At 43.4% G+C, this 22,769-nt stretch overlaps 1 protein-coding gene across 7 annotated transcripts in view; it reads left to right on the forward strand.

Moving 5' to 3' along the window:
- The window catches only part of AATK (apoptosis associated tyrosine kinase), a 150,348-nt gene that overhangs the window by 1,242 nt on the left and 126,337 nt on the right, over positions 1 to 22,769 (forward strand). The window lies entirely within an intron of this gene.

A 22,769-nucleotide genomic window follows, 5' to 3' on the forward strand; every position in this document is an offset into this window, starting at 1 on the left:
ACTGCCATGTATATAGCGTAGTACACTGCCGTGTATATAGTGGACGTATACTGCCATGTATATAGCGTAGTACACTGCCGTGTATATAGTGTACGTATACTGCCATGTATACAACGTACATACACTGCCATGTATACAACGTACATACACTGCCATGCATATAGCGTAGTATACTGCCGTGTATATAGTGGACGTATACTGCCATGTATATAGCATAGTACACTGCCGTGTATATAGTGGACGTATACTGCCATGTATATAGCGTAGTACACTGCCGTGTATATAGTGGACGTATACTGCCATGTATATAGCGTAGTACACTGCCGTGTATATAGTGGACGTATACTGCCATGTATATAGCGAAGTACACTGCCGTGTATATAGTGGACGTATACTGCCATGTATATAGCATAGTACACTGCCGTGTATATAGTGGACGTATACTGCCATGTATATAGCGTAGTACACTGCCGTGTATATAGTGGACGTATACTGCCATGTATATAGCGAAGTACACTGCCGTGTATATAGTGGACGTATACTGCCATGTATATAGCATAGTACACTGCCGTGTATATAGTGGACGTATACTGCCATGTATATAGCGAAGTACACTGCCGTGTATATAGTGGACGTATACTGCCATGTATATAGCGTAGTACACTGCCGTGTATATAGTGGACGTATACTGCCATGTATACAATGTACAGACACTGCCGTGTATATAGTGGACGTATACTGCCATGTATATAGCGTAGTACACTGCCGTGTATATAGTGTACGTATACTGCCATGTATACAATGTACAGACACTGCCGTGTATATAGTGGACGTATACTGCCATGTATATAGCGTAGTACACTGCCGTGTATATAGTGTACGTATACTGCCATGTATACAACATACATACACTGCCATGTATACAACGTACATACACTGCCATGCATATAGCGTAGTATACTGCCGTGTATACAGTGTGCGTATACTGCCATGTAAACAATGTACATACACTGCCGTGTATATAGTGGACGTATATCACCGTGTATATTGTAGCAATACTGCCAGGTATGTAATATAGTCATACAGCCATGTATATAGTGTACATATACTGCCATATATATCATATAGCAACACTGCCAGGTATAGAATATAGTCATACTTCCATGTATATAGTGGACGTTTGCTGTATATAGCATACGTATACTAGTGCCATGTATACAATGTACGTATACTGCCATGTATATCATGTAGCAATACTGCCAGGTATGTAATATAGTCATACTGCCATATATATAGTGTAGTATACTGCCATGTATATAGCGTAATATACTGCCATGTATATAATGTACATATATTGCCATGAATTTAGCGTAGTATACTGCCATGTTTAGAATGGACATATATTGCCATGTATATAGTGGATGTATACTGCCATGTATATAGCGTAATATACTGCCATGTATATAATGTACATATACTTCCATGTATATAGCGTAGTATACTGCCATGTATAGAATGGACATATGCCACCATCTATGTCATGTAGCAGTACTACCAGGTATGTAATGTAGTCATACTGTCATGTATATAGCATAGTATACTGCCATGTATATAATGTACAAATACCACCATGTATATCCTTTAGCAATATTGCATGTATATAATGTACATATACTGCCATGTGTATACTGTAGTTGTAGTGCTATGTATATCATGTAGTTATACTGCCATGTATATAATATAATCATAATACCAAGTATAACATGTAGCAATACTGCCATGTTTATAATATAGTCATACTTCCAAGTATATTGTGTAGTTATAGTGCCATATATATAGCGTAGTATACTGGCATGTACATACTGTACATATACCACCATGTATATCACGTAGCAATACTGCTAGGTATATAATATAGTCATGCTGAAATGTATATAAAGTACATATACTGCCATTTGTATAATCTATTTATACCGCTATGTATATTATGTATTTATAGTGCAATGTATATGATATAGTCATACTTCCAAGTATATAGTGTAATTATACTGCCATGTATATAATGTACATATACCTCCACGTATATCATGTAGCAATACTGCCATGTATTCAGTGCAGTTATACTGGTCTGTATACACTGTTTATTACACTGCCATGTATATAATGTAATAATACCACCATGTACGGTGTATATAATGTAGCTGTACTGTCATGTGTATATTATAATCATATATGTAATGTACATATACTGCCATGCATGCAGCATAGCCATACTGCCATGTACATAACATATTTATACTGGTGTGTACTGTATATAATGTAGTCATATTGCCATGAGTATAATGAAATTGTACTGCCATGTATATAATGTAGTTATAATACTATGCATATAATGTACAGTTGCAAACAAAATTATTAACCCTTTTTGTAAATTCAGATTTTTAGCAAAACTTACAAAGGTTCTGCTGCTTGCCATAAACCTTTCAAACAAGAGCAATGCAAATAGCTCAACACAACTAATATAACACGTGGTTTCTCCTAATTCAGCACAAAATGCCACTTTTACTGACTACTTCAGTCTCCGAATTATTCACCCCTCCATTGCAAGCATCTTTAGTACTCAGTAAAGCCCCTCTGGCTGCAGTGACCTGCTGCAACCATCATGCATAGCTAGACACCAGCTTCTGGCAGTGTTCCTGAGGATTCTTAGGCCATTCTTCATGGGCAATTGCCTCCAGGTCACTGATATTCTTGTGTTTGCTGCTACTGACTTTTTCAAATCCTACCAAAAATGTTCTATGGGGTTTAAGTCAAGCGACTAGGATGCACACTTCAGAATGTTCTAGAACTTCTGAATCCAAACCTTGGCTGACTTTGACGTATGCTTGGGATCAGTGTCCTGTTTGAAAGTCCAATAACGCCTAAGCTTCAGTTTCCTCACAGAAGGCATGTTTTCTCCTAGGATTTCCTGATGCTTGATTGAAGCCATATTGCCATCCACACGTTTCCAGTGCTAAAAGAAGCAAATCAGCGCTACATCATCACTGAGCCAGCACAATGCTTCACTGTAGGCATCACTGAGCCACTGACATACTTGACTGTAGCTATCACTGAGCCACTGCTATGCCTCACTATAGGCATCGCTGAGCCACCGACATGCTTCACTGTTGACATCAGCAATCCACTGACATGCTTCACTGGAGATATCATGGAGCCACTGACATTCTTCACTGTAGTTATCACTGAACTACTGCTATGCTTCAGTACAGGCATCACTCAGCCTCAGCCAACACCATGCTTCACTGTAGGCATCACTGAGTTACGGCCATGTTTCATTATAGGCATCACGGATCCACCGCCATGCTTCACTGTAGGTATCATCGAGCTACTGCCATGTTTTACTGTAAGCAGGGTGTTCTTTTCAGCATGTGCTTCATTTTTTCTCCTCCAGACATACCAGTGATCCATAAGCCTGAAAAGTTTCAGTTTTTTACATCGCTGTACAGAGCAAACTCATAAAACTTTTGTAGCCTATTTAATGGATTTGAGCATATTGTAGCTGACTTTTCATGTGCTTATGGGTCAGTAGAGGTGATGCCTTTTAGTTTGGGCATGGAGGTCTTCAGCGTTTAGTATTCTCCTTAACGTCCAAATTGAAACCTTAGTGCCTGCTGCCACCAAATCTAGCTGCAGGTCTTCTGTTCCTTGAGGGTCTTTGACCAACTACTTCCTCAGGAATCTGGTGGTGGTGAGTGACACCTTTCTTTTACCAAGTCCAGGTCACTGTTTCTATAACTTTGAACCTGTTAATTGTGTTTACAACTCTAGGAACATTCACTGCCTGTATATCTTTTATCATTTTCGTTGTTAGTGCAGACAGTGATCTCTTCTCTTCACTGTTGCGACCACTTTCTTGTCAACCCGAGAATATTAGTGACCTTGAGGCCCATGCCCATGAGCAATAGGCTATTGTTCCTCAAGAACGCTGCCAGAATCACACTAGCAGCAGGTCATAACAGGCAAAGAGGGTCTACAAAGTGCTAGAGACGCTTGTCATGGAGCGGTAAATAAATTAGACTGCAGTAATCAATAAAAGTTGCATTTTGTGTTACATTTGGAGAAACCACTTGTTATATTAGTTGTGTTATTTATATGATCGCCATGTTGATGGTACACACTGATGCCACGCAGTAGACAGCCTTTCATTAGATTTTGGGGCCCCTGGAGTAAGGGTGATGGGGTGGTGGTAATATAGTTGTCATTTCGGCCATAGGGGAGATGAAATACTACCCATCACCGACTGATGAAAAAGGGGGTAAGGGGCCCATTTCCACCCCCAAAGCAGGAAGAATAGTGTATTTTGATGAGCTTTTCAGCTGCAAAGTGCCCATATATTGTTCTTGGGCAGGGGCCCTTTTAATGGGGCCCTGTGAATGTGGTGGTAACACATGTGTAACCCATACCACGCCAACCTGCCGTCTAAGCTTATCCCTCTTAAAATAGGGGGTCTACCCATCACCCCAATAGTTCTAATTAGTAATGAGTTCTTTGTCTGCACTCTCTGATTCTCCTTAAAGCATTTAACCCTTTGGTACATTTACATTTGCACAGGACTACAGGCTCTCATTTGACAGGGCACCTCACGGTGTTACTGCTCTTACAGTAAGCCCAGGAGCCGCCAGGCTTGTCAGATAAACATCCGCCCTGGAAGTGTCTGCCTTTGCTTCTATTAATAGGCGCCAGTGAATGAGGAAACCGGCGGGTCAGGGGGCATTTCCTAATCCCGGACACACAAGACATGTCTCAGTGAGAATTGAACTCTGTAGTGCCTGTGGTTTCATAGATTTAGGAGAAGTGGTCTAAAAGACAAACTGTGTTGCCCATAGCAACCCCTCACAGACCTGTGTTAATTTTTCTATAGCTGTTTAAAAAATGAAAGCCGAACTCTGATTGGTCCTATTTGGTCGCTATGGGTAACAAGCACAGGTTTTGATAAACAAGGCCTACTATCTAGTCACTGATCAGAGTTGAACTTTCATTTTTCAAGAGCACTATAAGAAATGAAAGCTGTGCCGTGATTGGTTGCTGTGGGAAACAAATACAGCTTGCTCCAAGAACTGTTACTTTTTTAAACAAATGTGGTCGATAGAGTTATAGCGGGTCTTGTTTTTCCAAAAAACGAGCTTTAGGTTTTGCTATTACTATTTTAGAGGTATTTGTGTCCATTACAACCAGCTTTCATTTTTCTATAGCGGTTTTAAGAATGAATGCCGAGCTGTGATTGGTCGCCATAGGTAATTAAGACAGGTTTGGTTGCTGTGGGCACATGGCTAACTCCCAAGAGCTATAACTTTTTAATGTTTTGGTTTCTGCAAAACAAGCTACATATTTTTTTTCTTTATAATATTAAGCCTCCACACATAAATTTGATGTCTTATTAATTATTCCATTTTTAGGAAACAAGGTGCCCCCAAAAAACAGGGAGTTTGACAGTTTTTTTTTTCATTTCGGAATTCAATGTATGTGATGAATAATATCATATTTTTATTAGCTAGGCACACAGAGATACCAATATGTAATTTTTTTTTGAGCTTTAGTTTCAATCCTTTTATGAATATATACAGTGGGGAAAAAAAGTATTTAGGCTATGTGCACACGTAGAATGGTCCTCTGCGGATTTTTCCGCAGCGGATTTGATCCGCAGGGCATAAACTGCGCGTTTTTCCTGCGGATTTACCGTGGATTTTCCACAGTTTTTGTGTGGATTCCACTGCGGTTTTACACCTGCAGTTTTCTATTATGGAGCAGGTGTAAAACCGCTGTGGATTCCGAACAAAGAATTGACATGCTGAGGAATGTAAACCGCTGCGTTTCCGCACGTTTTTTTCCGCAGCATGTGCACTGCAGATTGCGTTTCCCATAGGTTTACATTGTACTGTAAACGCATGGGAAACCACTGCGGACCCGCAGCTGCGGAAACGCTGCGGATCTGCAGCAAAATCCGCAGTGTGTGCACATAGCCTTAGTTAGCCACCAATTGTGAAAGTTCTCCCACTTAAAATGATGAGAGAGGCCTGTATTGACATCATAGGTAGACCACAACGATGAGAGTCAAAATGAAAAAAACAAATCCAGAAAATCAACTTGTCTGATTTGGCAAGATTTATTTTGCAAATTATGGTGGAAAATAAGTATTTGGTCATGTAAAAGCATGCAAGATTTCTGGCTCTCACAGACCTGTAACTTCCTCTTTAAGAGGCTCCTCTGTCCTCCACTCATTACCTGTAGTAATGGCACCTGTTTGAACTTGTTATCAGTATAAAAGACACCTGTCTACAACCTTAAACAGTCACACTCCAAACTCCACTATGGTGAAGACAAAAGAGCTGTCGAAAGACAGCAGAAACAAAAATTGTAGCCCTTCACCATGCTGGGAAGAGGGAATCTGCAATAGGCAAGCAGCTTGGTGTGATGAAATCAAATGTGGGAGCAATAATAAGAAAATGGAAGACATACAAGACCACTGATAATCTCCCTCGAACTGGGGCTCCACGCAAGATCTCACCCTGTGGGGTCAACATGATCACAAGAACGGTGAGCAAAAATCCCACAACCACACGGGGGGATCCAGTGAATGACTTGCATAGAGCTGGGACCACCATAACAAAGGCTACCATCAGTAACACACTACGCCGCCAGGGACTCAGAACCTGCAGTGCCAGATGTGTCCCCCTGCTTAAGCCAGTACATGTCCGGGCCCGTCTGAAGTTTGATAGAGACCATTTGGATTATCCAAAAGAGTATTGGGAAAATGTCATATGGTCTGATGAAACCAAAGTAGAACTGTTTGGTAGAAACAAAACTCACTGTGTTTGGAGGAGACAAAATGCTGAGTTGCATCCAAAGAACACCATACCTACTACTGTGAAGCATGGGGGGTGGCAACATCATGCCTTGGGGCTGTTTCTTTGCAAAGGGACCAGGACAACAGATCCGTGTACATGAAAGAATGAATGGGCCATGTATCGTGAGATTTTGAGTGCAAACCTCCTTCCATCAGCAATGGCAATGAAGATGAGACATGGATGGGTCATTCAGCATGATAATGATCCCAAGCACACCACCAGGGCAACAAAGGAGTGGCTTCGTAAGAAGCAAATGAAGGTTTTGGAGTGGCCTAGCCAGTCTCCAGATCTCAACCCCATAGAAAACCTTTAGAGGGAGTTGAAAGTCTGTGTTGCCCAGCGACAGGCCCAAAACATCACTGTTCTAGAGGAGATGTGCATGGAGGAATGGCTCAACATACCACCAACAGTGTGTGCCAACCTTGTGAAGACTTACAGAAAACGTTTGACCTCTGTCATTGGCAACAAAGATTATATAACAAAATGTTGAGATGAACTTTTGTTAATGACCAAATACTGATTTTCCACCATAATTTGCAAAATAAACCTTGCCAAATCAGACAAGGTGATTTTCTGGATTTGTTTTCTCAATTTGACTCTCATATTTGTGGTCTACCTATGATGTCAATTACAGGCATCTTTCATCTTTTTAAGTGGGAAAATTTGCATAATTGGTGGCTGACTAAATACTATTTTTCCTCACTGTGTATATATATATATATATATATATATATACAGTGGGGCAAATAAGTATTTAGTCAGTCAGCAATAGTGCAAGTTCCACCACTTAAAAAGATGAGAGGCGTCTGTAATTTACATCATAGGTAGACCTCAACTATGGGAGACAAACTGAGAAAAAAAATCCAGAAAATCACATTGTCTGTTTTTTTAACATTTTATTTGCATAGTATGGTGGAAAATAAGTATTTGGTCAGAAACAAACAATCAAGATTTCTGGCTCTCACAGACCTGTAACTTCTTCTTTAAGAGTCTCCTCTTTCCTCCACTCATTACCTGTAGTAATGGCACCTGTTTAAACTTGTTATCAGTATAAAAAGACACCTGTGCACACCCTCAAACAGTCTGACTCCAAACTCCACTATGGTGAAGACCAAAGAGCTGTCAAAGGACACCAGTAACAAAATTGTAGCCCTGTACCAGGCTGGGAAGACTGAATCTGCAATAGCCAACCAGCTTGGAGTGAAGAAATCAACAGTGGGAGCAATAATTAGAAAATGGAAGACATACAAGACCACTGATAATCTCCCTCGATCTGGGGCTCCACGCAAAATCCCACCCCGTGGGGTCAGAATGATCACAAGAACGGTGAGTAAAAATCCCAGAACCACGCGGGGGGACCTAGTGAATGAACTGCAGAGAGCTGGGAGCAATGTAACAAGGCCTACCATAAGTAACACACTACGCCACCATGGACTCAGATCCTGCAGTGCCAGACGTGTCCCACTGCTTAAGCCAGTACATGTCCGGGCCCGTCTGAAGTTTGCTAGAGAGCATTTGGATGATCCAGAGGAGTTTTGGGAGAATGTCCTATGGTCTGATGAAACCAAACTGGAACTGTTTGGTAGAAACACAACTTGTCGTGTTTGGAGGAAAAAGAATACTGAGTTGCATCCATCAAACACCATACCTACTGTAAAGCATGGTGGTGGAAACATCATGCTTTGGGGCTGTTTCTCTGCAAAGGGGCCAGGACGACTGATCTGGGTACATGAAAGAATGAATGGGGCCATGTATCGTGAGATTTTGAGTGCAAACCTCCTTCCATCAGCAAGGGCATTGAAGATGAAACGTGGCTGGGTCTTTCAACATGACAATAATCCAAAGCACACCGCCAGGGCAACGAAGGAGTGGCTTCGTAAGAAGCATTTCAAGGCCCTGGAGTGGCCTAGCCAGTCTCCAGATCTCAACCCTATAGAAAACCTTTGGAGGGAGTTGAAAGTCCGTGTTGCCAAGCGAAAAGCCAAAAACATCACTGCTCTAGAGGAGATCTGCATGGAGGAATGGGCCAACATACCAACAACAGTGTGTGGCAACCTTGTGAAGACTTACAGAAAACGTTTGACCTCTGTCATTGCCAACAAAGGATATATTACAAAGTATTGAGATGAAATTTTGTTTCTGACCAAATACTTATTTTCCACCATAATATGCAAATAAAATGTTAGAAAAACAGACAATGTGATTTTCTGAATTTTTTTTTCTCAGTTTGTCTCCCATAGTTGAGGTCTACCTATGATGTAACTTACAGACGCCTCTCATCTTTTTAAGTGGTGGAACTTGCACTATTGCTGACTGACTAAATACTTTTTTGCCCCACTGTATATATATATATATATATATATATATATATATATATATATATATATATATATATATATATAACTACACTCACACAAACTGTATGAGATGAGTCTTCTTGTTGCATTATTTCCAAGTTTTTCACACCTGGCTTTGGTGATCCCCTGTCATTCTTCCCTGCAGATCATCTCCAGTTCCATCAGGTTGGATAGTTAACATTTGTGGACAGCCATTTTCAGGTCTCTCCAGACATGCTCAATTGGGTTTAGGTCAGGGCTCTGGCTGGGCCAGCCAAGAATGGTCACAGAGTTGTTCTGAAGCCACTCCTTTGTTATCTTAGCTGTGTGCTTAGGGTCATTGTCTTGTTTTAAGGTGAACCTTTGGCCAAGTTTGAAGTCCAAAGCACTCTGGAAGAGGTTTTCATCCAGGTTATCTGTGTACTTGGCCGCATTCATGTTTTCTTCAATGGCAATCAGTCGTCCTGTCCCTGAAACCTTCCCCCCCCCATAGCATGATGATGCCACCACCATGTTTCACTGTTGGGATTGTATTGGGCAGGTGATGAACAGTGCCTGGTTTTCTCCACACATACTGCTTAGAATTATCACCAAAAAGGTCTATCTTCATCTCATCAAACCAGAGAATCTTATTTCTCATAGTTTGGGAGTCCTTCATGTGTTTTTTAGCAAACTCTATGCGGGCATTCATATGTCTTGCACTGAGGAGAGGTTCTGTCAGGCAACTCAACCATAAAGGCTCGACTGGTGGAGAGCTGCAATGATAGTTGACTTTGTGGAACTTTCTCCCACCTCCCTACTGCATCCCTGGAGCTCAGCCACAGTGATCTTGGGGTTCTTCTTTACCTCTCTCACCAAGGCTCTTCTCCCACGATTGCTCAGTTTGGCTGGACGGCCAGGTCTAGGAAGACATTTGGTGGTCCCAAATTTCTTCCATTTATGGAATATGGAGGCCACTGTGCTCTTAGGAATCTTGAGTACTGCAAAAATTCTTTTGTAATCTTGGCCAGATCTGTGCTTTGCCACAATTGAGTCTCTGAGCTCCTTGGCCAGTTCCTTTGACCTCATGATTTTCATTTGGTCTTTCATGCACTGTGAGCTGTGAGGTCTTATATAGACAGGTGTGTACCTTTCCAAATCAAGTCCTATCAGTTTAATTAAACACTGCTGGACTCCAATGAAGGAGACCCATCTCAAGGAGGATCACAAGGCAAGGAAATGGACAACATGTGACTTAAATATAAATGTCTGAGCAAAGGGTCTGAATACTTATGACCATGTTATATTTTGGTCTTTCTTTTTCAATAAATTTGCAAACATTTCTACATTTCTGTCTTTTTCAGTCAAGATGTGGTGCAGAGTGAGAAAATGAGAGATGAGAAAAAAAAAACAGAACTTTTTTTAATTTACCAAATGGCCACAATGAAACAGAGTGAAAATTTTAAAGGGGTCTGAATACTTTCTCTCTCTCTCTCTCTATATATATAGAATTGTTTTTTTTTAGTTTATTTTTAATTTTAATTTTTTTTTTTACGTTTCTTAATTCTCCTTTACATTGATCACTAGTACGATACACTTGAATAAAATTGCCAATCTCCTATCTAGCCACTTCCCATGCATGGGAGCCATCGAGGCTTTTAGCAGGCTCCCTGGCAGCCATGACATTTCCATTGGCAGCCTGCAACCATAGTATCGGGTAGCTAACAGCAATATCTAAGAGGTTAAACTGCAGTGATCAGACTTAGCTCTGATCTCAACATTTATACTCAGGTGCCGACTGTATACCACAGCTGGTACCCGCAATATGTGGAAAATATTTACCTCTTGAGCTCGCTACATACCAGCAGTGATAGGGCAGAGTGGACCTTCCTGGTGCCGTGGGCCCGGCACTTGCCTGGATTCACCAATTGCTGATGCTAACATTAGCAAGAAAAACAATTTTTCTTTTAGACAGTTTCATTAATCTCCCCAAGGATCTTACCGCTGACACTTCATATCAAAGAACAAGATTATAATCCAGGTCTGTAGTGTATAAAACGGAAAAATAAAATTAACCCATTCTCCCGCATACAGCCGACAGCTGCAACTGGTGGTCACATCCCCACTGAGAACATGGGACCTGTTTTCAGGATTGGAGGGTCCCAGCAGTTGATACGCCAATAGATATAAAATCCTTTAATATTGAAGTGAGTTAAATCCACAATGCAAAGCCAACACCACTTGTCAACTGCCGTGTGGAAAAGCTCTGCAGAGATTTGAAGAGATTTCACTACGCTGCCGATTTTTCATCACAAAGTCCACAATGAAAATCCCAAACTAAAGGCCCCTTCACATTTAGCGACGCTGCAGCGATACCGACAACGATCCGGATCGCTGCAGCGTCGCTGTTTGGTCGCTGGAGAGCTGTCACACAGACCGCTCTCCAGCGACCAACGATGCCGGTAACCAGGGTAAACATCGGGTAACTAAGCGCAGGGCCGCGCTTAGTAACCCGATGTTTACCCTGGTTACCATGCTAAAAGTAAAAAAAAACAAACAGTACATACTTACCTACCGCTGTCTGTCCTCCAGCGCTGCGCTCTGCTTCTCTGCTCTCCTCCTGTACTGTCTGGGAGCCGGAAAGCAGAGCGGTGACGTCACCGCTCTGCTTTCCGGCTCACAGCCAGTACAGGAGGAGTGCAGAGCGCAGCGCTGGAGGACAGACAGCTGTAGGTAAGTATGTACTGTTTGTTTTTTTTTACTTTTAGCTTGGTAACCAGGGTAAACATCGGGTTACTAAGCGCGGCCCTGCGCTTAGTTACCCGATGTTTACCCTGGTTACCAGTGAAGACATCGCTGGATCGGTGTCACACACGCTGATCCAGCGATGTCTCCAGGGAGTCCAGCGACGAAATAAAGTTCTGGACTTTATTCAGCGACCAACGATCTCCCAGCAGGGGCCTGATCGTTGGTCGCTGTCACACATAACGATTTCATTAACGATATCGTTGCTACGTCACAAATAGCAACGATATCGTTAACAATATCGTTATGTGTGAAGGTTCCTTTATCCTCCCTGTGTACATTTAGCCTAAAGGTACCGTCACACTAGACGATATCGCTAGCGATCCGTGACGTTGGCGCGTCCTCGCTAGCGATATCGTCCAGTGTGACAGGCAGCAGCGATCAGGCCCCTGCTGTGCTGTCGCTGGTCGGGGAAGAAAGTCCAGAACTTTATTTGGTCGCTGGACTCCCCGCAGACATCGCTGAATCGGTGTGTGTGACACCGATTCAGCGATGTCTTCACTGGTAACCAGGGTAAACATCGGGTAACTAAGCGCAGGGCCGCGCTTAGTAACCCGATGTTTACCCTGGTTACCATCGTAAAAAAACAAACAGTACATACTTACATTCAGCTGTCTGTCCCTTGCCGTCTATTTCCTGCACTGACTGCTGGCCGCAAAATGAAAGTGAAAGCACAGCACAGCGGTGAGTCACACAGCGGTGACTCACCGCTGTGGCTGTGCTCTGCTTTCACTTTGCGGCCAGCAGTCAGTGCAGCAAACAGACGGCAAGGGACAGACAGCTGAATGTAAGTATGTACTGTTTGTTTTTTTACGATGGTAACCAGGGTAAACATCGGGTTACTAAGCGCGGCCCTGCGCTTAGTTACCCGATGTTTACCCTGGTTACCGGGGACCTCGGGATCGTTGGTCGCTGGAGAGCGGTCTGTGTGACAGCTCTCCAGCGACCAAACAGCGACGCTGCAGCGATCCGGATCGTTGTCGGTATCGCTGCAGCGTCGCTAAGTGTGACGGTACCTTAAGGCCAAGTCTGCCCCAAAATCCTCAGTTTAAAGGGTTTTTCCAAATTTCATAAATGTTTATTGTGAGATGTTTCTAAGTACAAACAATTTAGCAATTTATTGCTCATTAAAATTGTAAGTGGTTCTTGAGATATGAATATTTTTCTCTTGTTTCCAGCTCCTTGCCTTAGAGACCGACCGCGGCATTTCGACAGCAATACATGTGCTGTGCTTACAAGTTCTTTTCTATTCAGATTTTAAGAACCGTTTTGAAGCTCACCAGGATTTCTGATACCTCCTAATCCCAGCCGGTTTCAACATAGTGCTTACAAGCTAGGCAGCAGCAGTGGACGGGCTCCTAGGCAATGAGGTGTAAAAAAAAATCAAAAGTAAAGTGTTAATATCTCAGAAACGGCTGCAAATTTTAATAACCAGTAAATTGCAAAAAATGTTTGTTTTTACAAGCACTGTCTGATATATCAATCTATGAAGATGGGAATAACCCTTTAAATATAGATTTTCATGCAGATTCACTGCTGAATTGACAGATTTCACTATTTGAGCATATCTGCATCTAAATTTAAGATTATGTTGCAGATTTGTACATGGCGTAAAACAATGGAACATGTGAATCCACCCTGAGAAAGTTGGATGATTTGGATATATTCCTGATCCATGGGAATGGCTAAGTATCAAAGTTAGAAAATGTTTAGAGGTACTCCAATCAAAACCATGAAACACGTATTTACTGCTAGACCGTTGGCGGTTTCCGTCAGCGTGGTAGACTTTGAATGGAATGGCATTGCGCTTGTTCAACCATGTACTCCTTTGCTTATATTCCACCTAGACCTAGGCCTTGGGAGTGAAATAAAGGGATCAGGATCCCTATTCTGGCAATCAGTGGTGATTCACCTTATATTTAATATGATTTGTTATGATTTTTGGCTGAAATTCTTCCTTAACCCCTTTCTGCCGCAGCCAATTTTATTTGTCTGTGATTTTGGTTTTTATACTCCCCTTCTTCCAATAGTCATAATTTTTGTATTTTTCCAACAACATAGCCTTATGAGAGTTTGTTTTTTGCTGGACTAGTTTCAGTTATGAATGACACTATTCACTTTACTATATAAGCAATGTCCGTATAATACCGGTACTGGAAAAAAAATGGCACCGGTGTCAACAGTGTTTTGGATCAGTAAGCCATCAGTGTGCCATCCATGTGCCGTCAGTGTGCCATCCGTTCATTTGTTTTTTTCCAGTATGACTTAAAGGGAACCTGTCACCAGGTTTGTCCCATATGAGATAAGACCAGTACCTTTCATCCCTGATATACAGCATTCTAATATGCTATATATATGCCCTCAATTTGGCCTGCAAGACAAGAAAAAGACCTTTTATTATACTCACCTATGGGCGGTCCAATCCAATGGACATCGCTGTCTTTGTCTGGTGCCTCCCTTCTTGCCATGCTGTCCTCCTTTTTGCTTTGTGTGGATGATGCGTCCCCGGTATCACGCTCCTAGTGTACTTCTTTCTGCCCTGTCGAGAGCAGAGCAAAGTACTGCAGTGCGCATGGGCCAGGAAAGGTCAAAGAACCCTGGCGCATGCGCACTGCAGTACTTTGCCCTGGTCAGGGCAGAGAAGTACACATGCGCAAAAGCGTGAGCTGGGCACACTGTGTAGATTACATAGGACGCATCATCAACATTCCGGAGCAAGAAGGAAGGCGGCAAATGCAAGAGGAATGGAGGCACCGGACCAAGACCAAGACACCTTTTCTTGACTTGCAAGCCGGATTGGGGGCATATATGCAGCATATTAGAATGCTATATATCAGGGCTGACAGTTACTGGTCTTATTTCATATGGGACAAATCTGGTGACAGATTCCCTTTCAGGAAAATCAATTCCAAAGCTTCTCCTACACTTTGCAATGCTGCACACCTACAACAGCACACGGACGGAACATGGGGGACACAGGGATGCCATCCATGTTATGTACGTGTTTTACACCAACCCATAGACTTGTATTGTCTGTTGTCATTCCTGCTGCTGGTAGAAAACAGACATGTCTCCGTGTAGTTTGCACAGACATGTGCACAGCACCATAGATTATAGAGAGTATGTGTGGTATCCATGAAAAAGAAAACGGATGCTACACGTACTGCAAACACGGACATGTGAAGGGGACCTAAAGTAGTGAAAGATATCAATAATTTCTATGTGCAGTGAAATTAAAAAAACAAGCAATTTCTACGAACTTTCACCACTATTGATTGGGTTTTGAGTTCACGGCGTTCATTGTATGGTAAAAATTACCTGGCAACATAGTTAGTGCGATAACGGTGATACCAAGCCAATTGGTTTTTTCTTATTCTGAACTCCAAAAATCGGTTTCTATCGCCACATTATGAGATCCATAACTTTTCTATTTCTACACTGATGCAGCCCTGTGAGGGTTTGTTTAGTGTCTGCCGAGCTGTAGTTTTTATTCATATCATTTTGGGACATATATCATGTTTTTTCGCTTTTTATCGCATTTTTGGGGGAGGTTCAGTAAGAAAAAGCAAATATATTTTGTGTACAGGTTAAATAATTTTATATCATGATCAAACTTTTGCAGATGTGGCGATGATAGCGATTATGTTTATTTTTTAATTCCTTTATATTTGTATTGTGAAACAGATGTGATTTAAACTTTTAGGGTATGTTCACACGTTCCTGATTTCCATCCTTTTTTTCTGCACTAAAAACCGCAGCTCTTGGCAGAAAACGCAGGTGCGTTTTTTGGTGCTTTTTTGGTGCGTTTTTGGTGCGTTTTTTGATGCGTTTTTTAGTGCGTTTTTTAGTGCAGTTTTCTATGCAGAGTCTCTGTGTGTTTTCTAGGAAGTTTAGGGTTAATGGCTGAAAATACCCTAACCCTACCCCTAACCCTACCCCTAACCCTAACCCTACCCCTAACCCTATTCTAACCTTAGTGGAGAAAAAAAAAATTCTTTATTTTTTTATTGTCCCTACCTATGGGGGTGACAAAAGGGGGGGGGGGGGGTCATTTGCAATTTTTTAATTTGGTTCACTGAGAAAGATTATATCTCAGTGATCAAAATGCACTTTGGAACGAATCTGCCGGCCAGCAGATTCGGCGGGCCTACTGCGCATGCGCCCGCCATTTTGCAAGATGGCGGCGCCCAGGGAGAAGACGGACAGACGGACACCGGGAGGCCGGGTAAGTATAAGGGGGGAGATGAGGGCACGGGGGGGGGGGGCGTCGGAGCACGGGGGGGTGGCATCGGAGCATGGTGGGGTGGGATTGGGGCACGGGGGGGCAACCACACTGCAGCGGTTCTGCACCACAAACTGCAGTAAAACCCGCAGATATTTTTTTCATCTGCGGGTTTCACTGCGGGTTTGACCTCACAATGGAGGTCTATGGGTGCAGAACCGCTGCAGTTCCGCAAAAAGAAGTGACATGGTCCTTCTTTTTTACCGCAGCAATTCAGTGCGTTTTTTTTTTTAGAATTTCAGGATCATGTGCACAGTGGTTCCTGTTTTCCATAGGGTACAGTGTACTGTACCCTGCATGGAAAACAGCTGCGGAACCGCAGCGGCAAAACCGCTGCGGTTCCGCAGTAAAAAACGCACTGTGTGAACATGCCTTACATTTACACTTTTTTATATATAAATATATTTTTTCATTACCTTTTTAGTCCCCATAGGGAACTTGAATCTGTAATCGCTTGATCATTGCACTATGTACTTCATCACTTCAATATCGCAGTATATATTGAGATTACCGACCTTTGAAGCTCGTCCAGATGTTAGGACTCATAGAAGTACAAATATGGTGGTGATGGGGACCTTCAGTAGATATTAGGTAGCAGGGGTGGACTGTTGTGAATTCTGTGGCAGAGCTCCCTCCTGTGGTCACAAGTGGTACTTCGGCTGATTCTCTCTGGGAGCTTCCGTTTGTGGAGGAAACTGGTACTGCTGCTTCTGAGTTTCCTCCCTCAGGTGATCTGGTGAGGTCGTTAGGTGCTTCTCTACTTAACCCCACCTAATGCTTTGATTCATGCTTCCTGTCAATGTTCCAGTGTTGGACTTGTGTTTCTCTGGATCATTCCTGTGGCCTGCTGCTCTGCATAGCTAAGTGCTTCTTTGCTATTTGTTGCTATTTTTTCTGTCCAGCTTGTCTATTTGTTTTGCTGGAAGCTCTGGGACGCGAAGGGTGTACCTCCGTGCCGTTAGTTTGGTACGGAGGGTCTTTTTGCCCCTTTGCGTGGTTTCCTTTAGGGTTTTGTGTAGACCGCAAAGTTATCTTTCCTATCCTCGTTCTGTCTAGAATATCGGGCCTCACTTTGCTGAATCTATTTCATCCCTACGTTTGTCTTTTCATCTTACTCACAGTCATTATATGTGGGGGGCTGCCTTTTCCTTTGGGGTATTTCTCTGAGGCAAGGTAGGCTTATTTTTTCTATCTTCAGGCTAGTTAGTTTCTCAGGCTGTGCCGAGTTGCATAGGTAGCGTTAGGCGCAATCCACGGCTGCCTCTAGTTGTGTTTGGAGAGGATCAGGGATTGCGGTCTGCAGAGTTCCCACGTCTCAGAGCTCGTTCTATTATTTTGGGTTATTGTCAGATCACTGTATGTGCTCTGACCTCCATGTCCATTGTGATACTGAATTGCCTTTCATAACAGTACAGGAAGCCAAAAGTACTAATGATTCTCAATAGAGGGGAAAAAGAAGTTCTGAGACCATTTTTTTTTCTTGGCTTTGTGTTTTGTCTTTTTTTTCCCCTAGACATTTGGGTGGTTCAGTACACAGGTGTAGCGATGGACATTAGAAGTCTGTCTTCATTTGTGGATCAGCTCTCGGCAAGAGTACAAAAGATTCAAGACACTATTGATCAGAAATCTATGTTAGAACCAAGAATTCCTATTCCTGATTTGTTTTTTGGAGATAGAACTAAGTTTCTGAGTTTCAAAAATAATTGTAAGTTATTTCTGGCCTTGAAACCTCGTTCCTCTGGTGATCCAGTTCAACAGGTTTTGATTATTATTTCTTTTTTGCGCGGCGACCCTCAGGACTGGGCATTTTCTCTTGCGCCAGGAGATCCTGCATTGAGTAATATCAATGCGTTTTTCCTGGCGCTCGGATTGCTGTACGATGAGCCTAATTCAGTGGATCAGGCAGAAAAGAATTTGCTGGCTCTTTGTCAGGGTCAGGATGAGATAGAGGTATATTGCCAGAAATTTAGAAAATGGTCAGTGCTCACTCAATGGAAAGAATCTGCGCTGGCAGCTATGTTCAGAAAGGGTCTCTCTGAAGCCCTTAAGGATGTCATGGTGGGATTTCCTATGCCTGCTGGTTTGAATGAGTCTATGTCTTTGGCTATTCAGATCGGTCGACGCTTGCGTGAGCGTAAATCTGTGCACCATTTGGCGGTATTACCTGAGCTTAAACCTGAGCCTATGCAGTGCGATAGGACTTTGACCAGAGTTGAACGGCAAGAACACAGACGTCTGAATGGGCTGTGTTTCTACTGTGGTGATTCCACTCATGCTATCTCTGATTGTCCTAAGCGCACTAAGCGGTTCGCTAGGTCTGCCACCATTGGTACTGTACAGTCAAAAATTTTTCTGTCCGTTACCTTGATCTGCTCTTTGTCATCATATTCTGTCATGGCGCTTGTGGATTCAGGCGCTGCTCTGAATTTGATGGACTTGGAATATGCTAAGCGTTGTGGGTTTTTCTTGGAGCCCTTGCAGTGTCCTATTCCATTGAGAGGTATTGATGCTACACCTTTGGCCAAGAATAAGCCTCAATACTGGACCCAGCTGACCATGTGCATGGCTCCTGCACATCAGGAGGATATTCGCTTTCTGGTGTTGCATAATCTGCATGATGTGGTCGTGTTGGGGTTGCCATGGCTACAAGCCCATAATCCAGTATTGGATTGGAAATCCATGTCGGTGTCCAGCTGGGGTTGTCAGGGGGTACATGGTGATGTTCCATTTTTGTCAATTTCGTCATCCACCCCTTCTGAGGTTCCAGAGTTCTTGTCTGATTACCGGGATGTATTTGATGAGCCCAAGTCCGATGCCCTACCTCCGCATAGGGATTGTGATTGTGCTATCAATTTGATTCCTGGTGGTAAATTCCCAAAAGGTCGACTGTTTAATTTATCCGTGCCTGAGCACACCGCTATGTGCAGTTATGTGAAGGAATCCCTGGAGAAGGGGCATATTCGCCCGTCATCGTCGCCATTAGGAGCAGGGTTCTTTTTTGTAGCCAAAAAGGATGGTTCGCTGAGACCTTGTATAGATTATCGCCTTCTTAATAAGATCACTGTTAAATTTCAGTACCCCTTGCCTTTGTTATCTGATTTGTTTGCTCGGATTAAGGGGGCTAGTTGGTTCACCAAGATTGATCTTCGTGGTGCGTATAATCTGGTGCGAATCAGGCGAGGCGATGAATGGAAAACTGCATTTAATACGCCCGAGGGTCATTTTGAGTATCTAGTGATGCCATTCGGACTTGCCAATGCTCCATCAGTGTTTCAGTCCTTTATGCATGACATCTTCCGAGAGTACCTGGATAAATTTCTGATTGTGTACTTGGATGACATTTTGATCTTCTCGGATGATTGGGAGTCTCATGTGAAACAGGTCAGAACGGTTTTTCAGGTCCTGCGTGCTAACTCTTTGTTTGTGAAGGGATCAAAGTGTCTCTTTGGTGTGCAGAAGGTTTCATTTTTGGGGTTCATCTTTTCCCCTTCTACTATCGAGATGGATCCTGTTAAGGTGCAAGCCATCCATGATTGGACTCAGCCGACATCTCTGAAAAGTCTGCAAAAGTTTCTGGGCTTTGCTAATTTTTATCGTCGCTTCATCTAAAATTTTTCTAGTATTGCCAAACCATTGACCGATTTGACCAAGAAGGGTGCTGACTTGGTCAATTGGTCATCTGCTGCTGTGGAAGCTTTTCAAGAGTTGAAGCATCGTTTTTCTTCTGCCCCTGTGTTGTGTCAACCTGATGTTTCTCTTCCGTTCCAGGTCGAGGTTGATGCTTCTGAGATTGGAGCAGGGGCTGTTTTGTCGCAGAGAGGTTCTGATTGTTCAGTGATGAAACCATGCGCTTTTTTTTCCAGGAAGTTTTCGCCTGCTGAGCGGAATTATGATGTGGGCAACCGAGAGTTGCTGGCCATGAAGTGGGCATTCGAGGAGTGGCGTCATTGGCTTGAAGGAGCTAAGCATCGCGTGGTGGTATTGACTGATCATAAGAACCTGACTTATCTCGAGTCTGCTAAGCGTTTGAATCCTAGACAGGCTCGTTGGTCGCTGTTTTTCGCCCGTTTTGACTTTGTGATTTCTTACCTTCCGGGCTCTAAAAATGTGAAGGCGGATGCTCTGTCTAGGAGTTTTGTGCCCGACTCTCCGGGTTTATCTGAGCCGGCGGGTATCCTCAAGGAAGGAGTAATTGTGTCTGCCATCTCCCCTGATTTGCGGCGGGTGCTGCAAAAATTTCAGGCTAATAAACCTGATCGTTGTCCAGCGGAGAAACTGTTTGTCCCGGATAGGTGGACAAATAAAGTGATCTCTGAGGTTCATTGTTCGGTGTTGGCTGGTCATCCTGGAATCTTTGGTACCAGAGAGTTAGTGGCTAGATCCTTTTGGTGGCCGTCTCTGTCGCGGGATGTGCGTTCTTTTGTGCAGTCCTGTGGGATTTGTGCTCGGGCTAAGCCCTGCTGTTCTCGTGCCAGTGGGTTGCTTTTGCCCTTGCCGGTCCCGAAGAGACATTGGACACATATCTCTATGGATTTTATTTCGGATCTTCCCGTCTCTCAAAAGATGTCGGTCATTTGGGTGGTCTGTGATCGCTTTTCTAAGATGGTCCATCTGGTACCCTTGTCCAAGTTGCCTTCCTCCTCTGATTTGGTGCCATTGTTCTTCCAGCATGTGGTTCGTTTGCATGGCATTCCAGAGAATATCGTTTCTGACAGAGGTTCCCAGTTTGTTTCGAGGTTTTGGCGAGCCTTTTGTGGTAGGATGGGCATTGACTTGTCTTTTTCCTCGGCTTTTCATCCTCAGACTAATGGCCAGACCGAACGAACCAATCAGACCTTGGAAACCTATCTGAGATGCTTTGTTTCTGCCGATCAGGATGACTGGGTGTCCTTTTTGCCTTTGGCTGAGTTCACCCTTAATAATCGGGCCAGCTCGGCTACCTTGGTTTCGCCATTTTTCTGCAATTCTGGGTTCCATCCTCGTTTCTCTTCAGGACAGGTTGAGTCTTCGGACTGTCCTGGTGTGGATACTGTGGTGGACAGGTTGCAGCAGATTTGGACTCATGTAGTGGACAATTTGACCTTGTCCCAGGAGAAGGCTCAACGTTTCGCTAATCGCAGACGCCGTGTGGGTCCCCGACTTCGTGTTGGGGATCTGGTTTGGTTATCTTCTCGTCATATTCCTATGAAGGTTTCCTCTCCGAAGTTTAAACCTCGTTTCATTGGTCCTTATAGGATTTCTGAGGTTATTAATCCTGTGTATTTTCGTCCGACCCTCCCAGATTCTTTTTTCATACATAACGTCTTCCATAGGTCATTGTTGCGGAGATACGTGGCACCTATGGTTCCATCTGTTGACCCTCCTGCCCCGGTTTTGGTGGAGTGGGAATTGGAGTATATTGTGGAGAAGATTTTGGATTCTCGTGTTTCAAGACGGAAACTCCAGTATCTGGTTAAATGGAAGGGTTATGCTCAGGAGGATAATTCCTGGGTTTTTGCCTCTGATGTCCATGCTCCCGATCTTGTTCGTGCCTTTCATGTGGCTCATCCTGGTCGGCCTGGGGGCTCTGGTGAGGGTTCGGTGACCCCTCCTCAAGGGGGGGGTACTGTTGTGAATTCTGTGGCAGAGCTCCCTCCTGTGGTCATAAGTGGTACTTCGGCTGATTCTCTCTGGGAGCTTCCGTTTGTGGAGGAAACTGGTACTGCTGCTTCTGAGTTTCCTCCCTCAGGTGATCTGGTGAGGTCGTTAGGTGCTTCTCTACTTAACCCCACCTAATGCTTTGATTCATGCTTCCTGTCAATGTTCCAGTGTTGGACTTGTGTTTCTCTGGATCATTCCTGTGGCCTGCTGCTCTGCATAGCTAAGTGCTTCTTTGCTATTTGTTGCTATTTTTTCTGTCCAGCTTGTCTATTTGTTTTGCTGGAAGCTCTGGGACGCAAAGGGTGTACCTCCATGCCGTTAGTTCGGTACGGAGGGTCTTTTTGCCCCTTTGCGTGGTTTCCTTTAGGGTTTTGTGTAGACCGCAAAGTTATCTTTCCTATCCTCGTTCTGTCTAGAATATCGGGCCTCACTTTGCTGAATCTATTTCATCCCTACGTTTGTCTTTTCATCTTACTCACAGTCATTATATGTGGGGGGCTGCCTTTTCCTTTGGGGTATTTCTCTGAGGCAAGGTAGGCTTATTTTTTCTATCTTCAGGCTAGTTAGTTTCTCAGGCTGTGCCGAGTTGCATAGGTAGCGTTAGGCGCAATCCACGGCTGCCTCTAGTTGTGTTTGGAGAGGATCAGGGATTGCGGTCTGCAGAGTTCCCACGTCTCAGAGCTCGTTCTATTATTTTGGGTTATTGTCAGATCACTGTATGTGCTCTGACCTCCATGTCCATTGTGATACTGAATTGCCTTTCATAACAGTGGACATATACACAGGGGCAGAGTGGGAGAGGGACCCTTTACAACAACATTT

The sequence above is a fragment of the Ranitomeya imitator genome, chromosome 2 (assembly GCF_032444005.1).
Source record: "Ranitomeya imitator isolate aRanImi1 chromosome 2, aRanImi1.pri, whole genome shotgun sequence".
In the NCBI taxonomy this organism is placed as follows: domain Eukaryota; kingdom Metazoa; phylum Chordata; class Amphibia; order Anura; family Dendrobatidae; genus Ranitomeya; species Ranitomeya imitator.